The sequence below is a fragment of the Cannabis sativa genome, chromosome 2, assembly GCF_029168945.1.
Source record: "Cannabis sativa cultivar Pink pepper isolate KNU-18-1 chromosome 2, ASM2916894v1, whole genome shotgun sequence".
Taxonomy (NCBI): Eukaryota; Viridiplantae; Streptophyta; class Magnoliopsida; order Rosales; family Cannabaceae; genus Cannabis; species Cannabis sativa.
This window is the reverse complement of record NC_083602.1, coordinates 68,408,450-68,418,513: the sequence shown is the minus strand read 5'-3', so window position 1 is coordinate 68,418,513 and position 10,064 is coordinate 68,408,450.

Sequence of the window (10,064 nt, the reverse complement as noted above, 5' to 3'; positions counted from 1 at the left end):
ACGTTGTATTCCATGTGGCATCAATCTTGCCTGTGTGGACATGCCACATCATGTGGGCAAAAATTAGGATACCATTTTCCAACAAGTCCCTGTGCAGATGTCTGTATGGATAAGGACTTTTCAACTTCAGCTCTGGCAATTAAAACCTTAATCGAGCATCTCTTTTTTGGCCAGATATTTGGCATTTCACATACCCACTTCATGACAAAAAATGACTTTTTGCCAATCATTATGGGAATATATATATTTTGATTGCTTCACACGATCCCACTCATAGGCTCTAGTATCATAGTATCCTTCATGGCCATTTTGTTGGAAGAGTAACTGCCCACTAAATTTTTGGAGGAAACAGGGTATCAGATCCTATATAAGGTTCATTTTGGGCACCTTCTCATCTTCACTTAAATCGCTCTCTCTCTCTCTCTCTCTCTCTCTCTCTCTCTCTCTCTCTCTCTCTCTCTCTCTCTCTCTCTCTCTCTCTCCCTCTTCAAATTTTCCTTCAAGAAAAGAAGAAAAAAACTCTTCATTTTCCTCTTGCAAGCTAATGCCTTAAGCTTCTTCTTTCCCGTGGTTCTTACTTTTTTTTTTCTAAGATCCGACCTTCCCACGAGCATCCATTAGTTGTAATCAGTGGGTAAATTTTTGAATCTCATTTTCTTATTGTTTTATTGATTTTTCCATTGATGACTTCAAGCTTTTTAAATTCTTGATTCTCACGTTAGATTGTAATCTTTTTTACGTTATAATCCGCATGACAACTTTAAGATGTATAATGTATGATTTCTTAATGAAAACGATGAAATTTGAGCTTCGTTTGATTCTTAACTCTTTGAGTCACGAAGAACATGAAGAACAATGTTTGAGTTTTTAATAAGCACATGGGTTTAGTTTAGGGAGATGGCCGGTTCATGCCCAGGTCTTGAAACTTTGGCTGGCACTTTCTTTGGTCTTGAATCTCTGGCTGGTGCATGGTTTGTCTTGGGACTCAGGCCGACACATGGCTTCAGTCCTAGCAATTTGGTCAGTTCAGGCCTTTATTCGACCTTAGTAAGGAATCCTCATGGCTTTTTGAGCCTGTCTCACCTTTATCCATTACTTGGTTCCTTCAAGAACTATGTACGACATATCTTAGGTTGAGTCTACCTTGGCTAGTGAGTGATCTAAACTCAATGTCACTTGTGGTTTTGCACCTGGATCTTGTTCTTTCCTATGGCTTTGTACATTAGGATACTAACTAATACCTTAAGGTTTAGTAGATCAGTACTTTGTCTAAGTCTTTTCATCTTTATCAGTTGCTCACTTCCCCTTGTCTTTTGTGTGTAGATGAACCCGCGTGACTTTTAGGGAGGTGACATCCAGATCGACAAAGACTTTCTTAGTCTTCTCTTCGAAGACCATCGCCCAGCCCTTTCATCCAGTTCTTCTTCCGGGGTTCTTCTGTTAGCCCCTTGAGTCTAGCATCACTACTATTTAGAGCAAATAGGCAGTAAATTTTACAGTCGGTTCATTTAGGAGCTGAACCAAGGGTTGAGGCAGTTCCTCCTTAGTTTGTAGACTTACATTGTCCAGGACAGTGTGCATGTTACGTTTCCCATAGGTCGGGAAATTTTATCAATTAGTGACCTTCCTACTAGTGAGACTACGGTTGTTATTGCTAGGCACTCCGAGCCTACCATGGTGAGGACCAAGCAAATGTTTTGTAAGGCACATTCTGTTGGATTATCTTTTACCAGGACCAAGATTTACTAACAAGTATGTTTATTAACATCCTAAATATGAATTTCTAAAACAATAGAATTTAAACACGTATAAAGTTTGAGTAACCTTACATTGATTGGAGGAAAATAAATGACTCCTCCTACTCAGATCTCTAACCCTTGTTCCGTTCTGTCACTGAGTATTATCAAGATCTGAGCCCGATTCTCCTTCAGGTGTTTGGATTCTTCACAGTCTCACACACTATGATTAAGTACTAGACTTGCTATGTGTGGGCATGCACTCAATCACAAAGGATCTAAAATTTATGAAGAACACTCTAAGAATTTCGAAAATTAGAAGAAAGAAGAGGAAAAAGTCTCAAGAACTCTCTAGTTGTCTGACAAGTTGTAAACTAGGTTAAGAGTCATTAGTTGGATTATGAGACCATCCTATTCTCTTAATAAAAATTTACTTAGGGTTAGGATTGAATTATATGAAATAAAAAATGATAAAATAATAACGAAAATAGGGAATTAGTGGCTGACCATGTATGTTGGCCCCACTAATTATATTTTTGCCTTTTTTTTTACCATTTATATATTATTTCACAAATACAATATTTTCTAATTTTAATCTTATAAATTTTAGACTATTTATTTAATAATTATAATTAATTATCAATAAAATTATCATTTATATTATTTATTAATTAGACTCCACAAAGTCTCTTAATTAATAAGTAAACCTTAAAATTTATTTTCTTCACTATTAAGCCATAACTTAGTGAAAATTCATAAATAAGACATAGTCTAATTTAAGAATTCTAATTGATTAATTAAAATCAATTAACTGAGTCTTACAAGCAGTATTGTATCAACTAGTATCGGGACCATGGGCCTATATAACCGAGCTTCCAATTAGTAGATCTAGAATTTACTAAGTAAATTCCCTAACTTATTAATTCCTCCTTGCACCACTATAGATTTGGAATTGCACTCTCAATTATATAGAGCGCTCTATATGTTCTACGATATAGATACGCTTTAAATTATCCATTGTTATTATAATCCTAATAATCAATGATCCTCTATAGATGATCTACATAGAGTAGGGACAAATTTACCATTACACCCTTCCATGTATTTTATCCTTAAAACAATTAGCTACCTATAAATGATACTTTATTGAACTAATATAATCATTGAAATGAGTACTCAACCATTTATCTCTATTAAGCCAAGCTCGAAGGAAATCATCATTTCACTTCTATGTCCAGATAGAAGCTATAGATTCCGTATCTATGATTAGTGCTCCCACTCAATTTAACTACCATGTCCTTAATCTATATGGCACGAGAAGATCCATTGGTCGACTTTAACGAACAGACTGAAAAACATAAATAATACAACTGAACTAGAACCTAATCATCTTAGGATTGAGATCATTTAATCTAAGATCAACTAGGTGATATTGAATTGAATAGATATTACAGTAAGTTTATTATACCTTATCCAAGTTCAATATCGGTCCCTTTCCATGCATACTTCGTACATCCATCCCAAGCTTACTTTAACCAATGCCCTGGAAAGGACATAACACTTATCAAAGGTGCAAGTAAACTAAATTGTAGATATCCCTATCAGTTAAACCATTTGTACCGATAAATCATAGGAATACATTTAATCACATAATCTAGATTACTTTCCACTGTGTTGACAACACAATAAACAATAATATCAATGCGATAAGGATTTGGATGAATTTATAAATCAAGTAAATAAATAAATGATCACATGAACCAAATAACACATTAAATAAGTAATGAAAATAAATCTGTTTCTTTATTGATAAATGAATATAAAAGATTACATTGAAATAGAGTTTTATTTAGGGCACAAATCCCAACAAACTCCCACTTGCACTAACATAAAACAATAAATACATTTCAATTAATCCTAAATTCACTATGTGCTTTTCAAATGTAGTTACAGTCAAAATTTTGGTGAATGGATCAGCTAAGTTGTCTTTAGTATCAACTTTCTCCACTAGTACGTCCCCTCTTGCCACATATTCCCTAATGATGTGGTATTTCCTCTCAATATGTTTGCTTCTCTTGTGGTTTCGAGGCTCTTTACTATTGGCTATAGCACTAGTGTAATCACAATGTAAAACCAGTGGTTATTCCATGTAACATAACCGCTTCAAGCCTCCATTGGGCCCTTACAACCATAGAATAATGGAACTTATACACGAGTACGCCACTCTGGCTGCTTCATGGACTGATGATTGGCCCTACAGACCAACACGAGTGTTTCCAGCGTGCTTTGTCCTCACTCACACGCTTCCTGGGAAAACTTCCCAGGAGATCACCCATCCTAAAATTGCCCCAGGCCAAGCACGCTTAACTGTGGAGTTCTTTCGAGATGGGCTACCGAAAAACAAGATGCATCTTGTTGATATAAGTAGTGCAAATCAATCCATTTAAGCTCTCTTCAACTGTGTAGTCCCATACCTACACAATCTCAGAATCATTCCACTTAACCTTCCCTAGGCGGTGTGGGATTGCACAACTTACCCGGTATTTCCCCTTACGGATCACGGGACTACTAACTGTCACAATCACCCCACCTTACAGGGTCCGACGTCCTCATCGATCACACTTTCGGTTGGGTCTAGGCTCTGATACCATATTGTAACACCCCGATTTCCGGAGACGTCACACTAACTAGTCCATTTAAAACCATTTCAGATAACTAAGCATGAGATCTCATTATTTTTAAAACAAAACATTTATTTATTCATACCCTATAAAATATAAAGCTTTACAAAAATTATTTGAATCACAATCATTAACGAAATATTTTTTTTGTAACGTTCCCGCTTCAAGCCTCCATTGGGCCCTTACAACTACGGAATAATGGCTCTTATACATAAGTACACCTCTCTGGCTGCTTCATGGACTGATGACTGGCCCTACAGACCAACACGAGTGTTTCCAACGTGCTTTCTCCTCACTCACACGCTTCCTGGGAAAACTTGCTAGGAGGTCACCCATCCTAAAATTGCCCCAGGCGAAGCACGCATAACTGTGGAGTTCTTTCGAGATGGGCTACTGAAAAACAAGACACACCTTGTTGATATAAGTAATACAAATCAATCCATTTAAGCTCTCTTCAACTATGTAGTCCCATACCTACACAGTCTCAGAATCATTCCACTTGACCTTCCCCAAAATGTGTGGGATTGCACAGCTTACCTGGTATTTCCCCTTACGGATCACGGGACTACTAACTGTCACAATCATCGTCCCTTACAGGGTCTGATGTCCTCGTCGACAACACTTTCGACTGGGTCAAGGCTCTGATACCGTTTGTAACGTTCCTGCTTCAAGCCTCCATTGGGCCGTTACAACCACAGAATAATGGCTCTTATACACGAGTACGCCACTCTGGCTTCTTCATGGACTGATGACTGGCCCTACAGACCAACACGAGTGTTTCCAGCGTGCTTTGTCCTCACTCACACAATTCCTGGGAAAACTTCCCAGGAGGTCACCCATCCTAAAATTGCCCCAGGCCAAGCACATTTAACTGTGGAGTTCTTTCGAGATGGGCTACCGAAAAACTGTTGGAAATTATTTTACCAGGATCTTACATCTACTCACAAGTATGTTTATTAACACCCTAAATATGAACTTTCTAAAACGATGAAATAAACACATATGAAGTTTAGGAAACCTTACATTGGGTGCAGCGGAACATAATGACTCCTTCCGTTCAGATATCTAGCCCTTGATTCCTTTCTGTAGCAGAGCATTATCAATATCTGAACCTGGATCTCTTTCTCTGAATCTTTGATGCTAAAACTCATTCTTGCTGAAAGTCTTTCTTCACGATCTTCCTCACTATGGTTGAGGTATCACTTGCTGTGTGTGGGCACTACTCATACACTAAGAATTTCAAAATCTCAATGAGGAAGAGAGAGAGAGTGGGTTCGGCCAAAGATAGGGAGAGAGAAGGCTCAGGTATATCTCTGAAGGAAAAATAGAAAATTTAAGTGTAATTTTCCTGAAGTCTTCACTATCTATTTATATCATTCCACTAGGGTTAGGTTTGAATTATTTGGCATTAAAATAATGAAAATATCAGTTTAAAAATTCAAACCAAGTGGCCGGCCATGTACAGTAATGGGCCTTACTTGGATTTTGCAGTTTTCTCAATTCTGCATCTGATTTTCTCAAAAACGCCAATTTTCTAATTCAACCATTTAAATGCCAATTCTAACTATTTAATAACTATAAATAATTATTAAATAATATTGTCATTTATCATATTTATTAATTGAACCATACAAAGTATCATAATTAACAAATATGCCCCTAAAACTCTTTCTTTACAATTTCACCCTTACTTAGTGAAAAAATTCACAAATAGACATAGTCTAATTTAAGAATTATAATTGATTAATCAAAACCAATTACATGAGTCTTACAAGCAATATTATCTCAACTAGTGCGGGGACCATGGGTATATATAACCGAGCTTCCAATAAGTAGATCAAGAATTTAGCACTAAAATTCACTAACTTATTAATTCTTCGTTGAATCCACGCATAGAACTTAGAATTTCACTCTCAGTATATAGAATGCTCTATATGTTCCACCATATAGACGCATCATTAGTTATCCATTGTTATAATCCTAATGTGATCAATGATCCTCTATATGAATGATCTACACTGTAAAGGGATTAGATTACCGTTACACCCTACAATGTATTTTATCTTGAAAACACTTGACCCCGTATAAATGATATTTCAGCGTATGTGAAATGTGTACTCCACCATTTCTGTTCGTTTGGTCAAGCTCGAAGGAGATCATCCTTTACTTACTATTCGCCAGATAGAAGCTATAGATTTCATGTTTATGATAGCGCTCCCACTCAATTGCACTACCGTGTTCCCAAAATGTACGTATCACCCTCGCCTAAATGTAGGCTTAACTAACAAATCAAAGAACACGAATAGCCTCCTGAGATTGAGCCTAATCATAACAGGATTAAGATCATTCGATCTAGGATCAACTAGGCGATATTGACTTGAATAGATATTACGGTAAGTTGAATAAATCTAAGTCAAAGTTCAATATCGGTCCCTTCCGATGCATACTCCATGCATCCAACCTGAGCTTTACTTTAACCAATGCTCTGGAAAGAACATAGCATTTCTCCAAATGCAAGTAAACTCTGTTGTAGATTATCATATCAGTAAAACCCTAAGTCTGATAAATCTAGGAAACTTTATTCACATAGTCATGTTTACTTTCCAATGTGTTGACGGCACAATAAACAGGATCAAGTATGTGAAAAGGTTTTCAGATGAATTTATACATTATGTACATATAATCATAAAATAAATCATGTGAACCATGCAATATTAAATGTTATTTCTGATCTACATTAATAAGTAAATCCGATTATATTGAAATGAGTTTTATTTAGGGCATAAAACCCAACAAAAACAAGATGCACCTTGTTGATATAATTAGTACAAATCAATCTATTTAAGCTCTCTTCAACTGTGTAGTCCCATACCTACACAGTCTCAGAATCATTCCACTTGACCTTCTCCAGGCGGTATGGGATTGCACAGCTTACCCAGTATTTCCCCTAACGGATCACGGGACTACCGACTGTCACAATTTTTATTGTAATGCCCCGATTTCCTGAGACATCACACTAGCTAGTCTATTTAAAACCATTTAAGATAAATACAATAAAAGACTTATTTAATGAAAAATAACTAAGCATGAGATCTCATTATTCTTAAAACAAAACATTTATTTATTCATAACCTTTAAAATATAAAGCTTTACAAAAATTATTTGAATCACAATTTTAACGAAATATATTTTTGTAACGTTCCCGCTTCAAGCCTCCATTGGGTCCTTACAACCACGGAATAATGGCTCTTATACACGAGTACGCCACTCTGGCTGCTTCATGGTCTGATGACTGGCCCTACAGACCAAAACGAGTGTTTTCAGCGTGCTTTGTCCTCACTCACACGCTTCTTGGGAAAACTTCCCAGGAGGTCACCCATCCTAAAATTGCCCCAAGCCAAGCACGCTTAATTGTGGAGTTGTTTCGAGATGGGCTACTGAAAAACAAGATGCACCTTGTTGATATAAGTAGTACAAATCAATCCTTTTAAGCTCTCTTCAACTATGTAGTCCCATACCTACACAGTCTCAGAATCATTCCACTTGGCCTTCCCCAGGCAGTGTGGGATTGCACAGCTTACCTGGTATTTCCCCTTACGGATCACAGGACTACTGACTGTCACAATCACCCCCCCTTACGGGGTCTGGCGTCCTCGTCGACCACACTTCTGGCTTGGTCAAGGCTCTGATACCATTTGTAACGTTCCCGCTTCAAGCCTCCATGGGGCCGTTACTGTTGGGTTTTGTGCCCTAAATAAAACCCATTACAATTTGATTAGTTATCAATATAGAATTCTGAAGTGATTTATGTTTACATGTATTTTACATGTTTATGGTTTAATATACATATTTAATATGTGCACAAAATCAGTTAAATCCAGAACATATATTCATTCAAAATTACAGTATTGTCAATACAGTGGAATGTGATTGTGATTATATGATTCAAAAGACTTAGTCCCTGTTCATCAGTGTTTTGGATTTACACTGATGTGATAATCAGCGATGAAGTATACTTACACTTGGAGTAAGTGTTATGTTCTTTCCAGGACATTGGTAAAGTAAACTAGTTTTCGAATGTATGGAGTATACATTGGACTGGACCGATATTGAACTTAGATAAGATATTATAAACTTACCGTTGTATCTTTTCAAGTCAATATCAGAAGTTGATCTTAGATTAAGAGAATCTAAATCATGATATGCTTAGGCTCAGGAGTGCTATTCATGTTCTTTGATTTATTAGTTAAGCCTACTTTCGGGTTAGGGTGATACGTATATTTTGGGAACATGATAGCATAACTGAGTGGGAGTGCTGAACATAAATATGGAATCTATAGCTTCTACTGGTGTATAGAAGTCAAGTGATGATTCCCTTCGAGCTTAGTTAAATAGAAGTAAATGGATGAGCTCTTGTTTCAGTGACTATATATTAGATCACTAAAACATCATTTACAGGTAACTAAGTGTTTTAAGGGGCAAAATACATTGAGGGGTGGAAACGGTAAATTTGTCCCATCTCGATGTAAATCATCTATATAGAGGATCTTTTAATCACATTAAGATTATAACAATGGTTAAATGAGATAGCATATCTATATCGTGAAACATATAGTATGCTCTATATAAGTTTGAGAGTGCAATTCCAAGTTCTACGAGTGGATTCAACAAGGAATTAATAAGTTAGGGATTTACTTGGTAAATTCGGTTCAACTTATTGGAAGCTCAGCAATATAGATCCATGGTCCCCATTCTAGTTGAGATCATACTGTTTGTAAGACTCTATAATTGATTTATGATTAATCAATTATAATTCTAAAAGTTAGACCATGTCTAATTTGTGAATTCTCATTGTTTAAGGGTGAAATTGTAAATAAAAGGGTTTTAGGTTTAATTATTAATTAAGAGACTTTGTATGTCTAATTAATAATTATTTTAAATGACAATATTATTTCATAATCTATTTTAGTTATTAAATAATTAGTTTTGGCATTTAAATGGTTAGAATTGGAAAAGTGGCATTTTTGGAGAAATAAAAATAAAATTGGGGAAATTACAAAATTCCATGTGAGGCCTATACACACCATGGCCGGCCACATGCTTTGAATTTCCCAATTATTATTTTCAATTTTAATTGCCATGTAATTGCTAATCGAAGCCTAGCAATAATAGGAAAGTGGTGGATCACACTAAATAAGGCAGTTAATCAATTACACAGTAAAAGAGGAAACTGTTTATTTGGAAAGTTAAGCTATTCCCTTTTCCTATATAAAGCCGCCCCTCTCTTCTCTTGGTATGCTTTTGAATGCTTTGATATTCATGCCATATTGTATCACACGAAATCAAGAGAGAAAAGAGAGTGAATTTCGAATTCCTTGTGAGAGAGAAGTGCCCACACACAGCATACAGTACCTCAATCATAGATTGGAAGACTGTGAAGGATCACATCCAGCTGAAGGACATTCGGGCTCAGATCTTGATCATACTCTGCTACAGACAGGAATCAAGGGTTAGAGATCTGAGTGGAAGGAGACACTTAATTGCGCTGCCATCACTGTAAGGTTTCTTAACTTTTATGTGTTTTTATCTATCGTTTTAGAAGTTCTTATTTAGGTTGTTAAATAAACATACTTGTCAGTAGATCTAA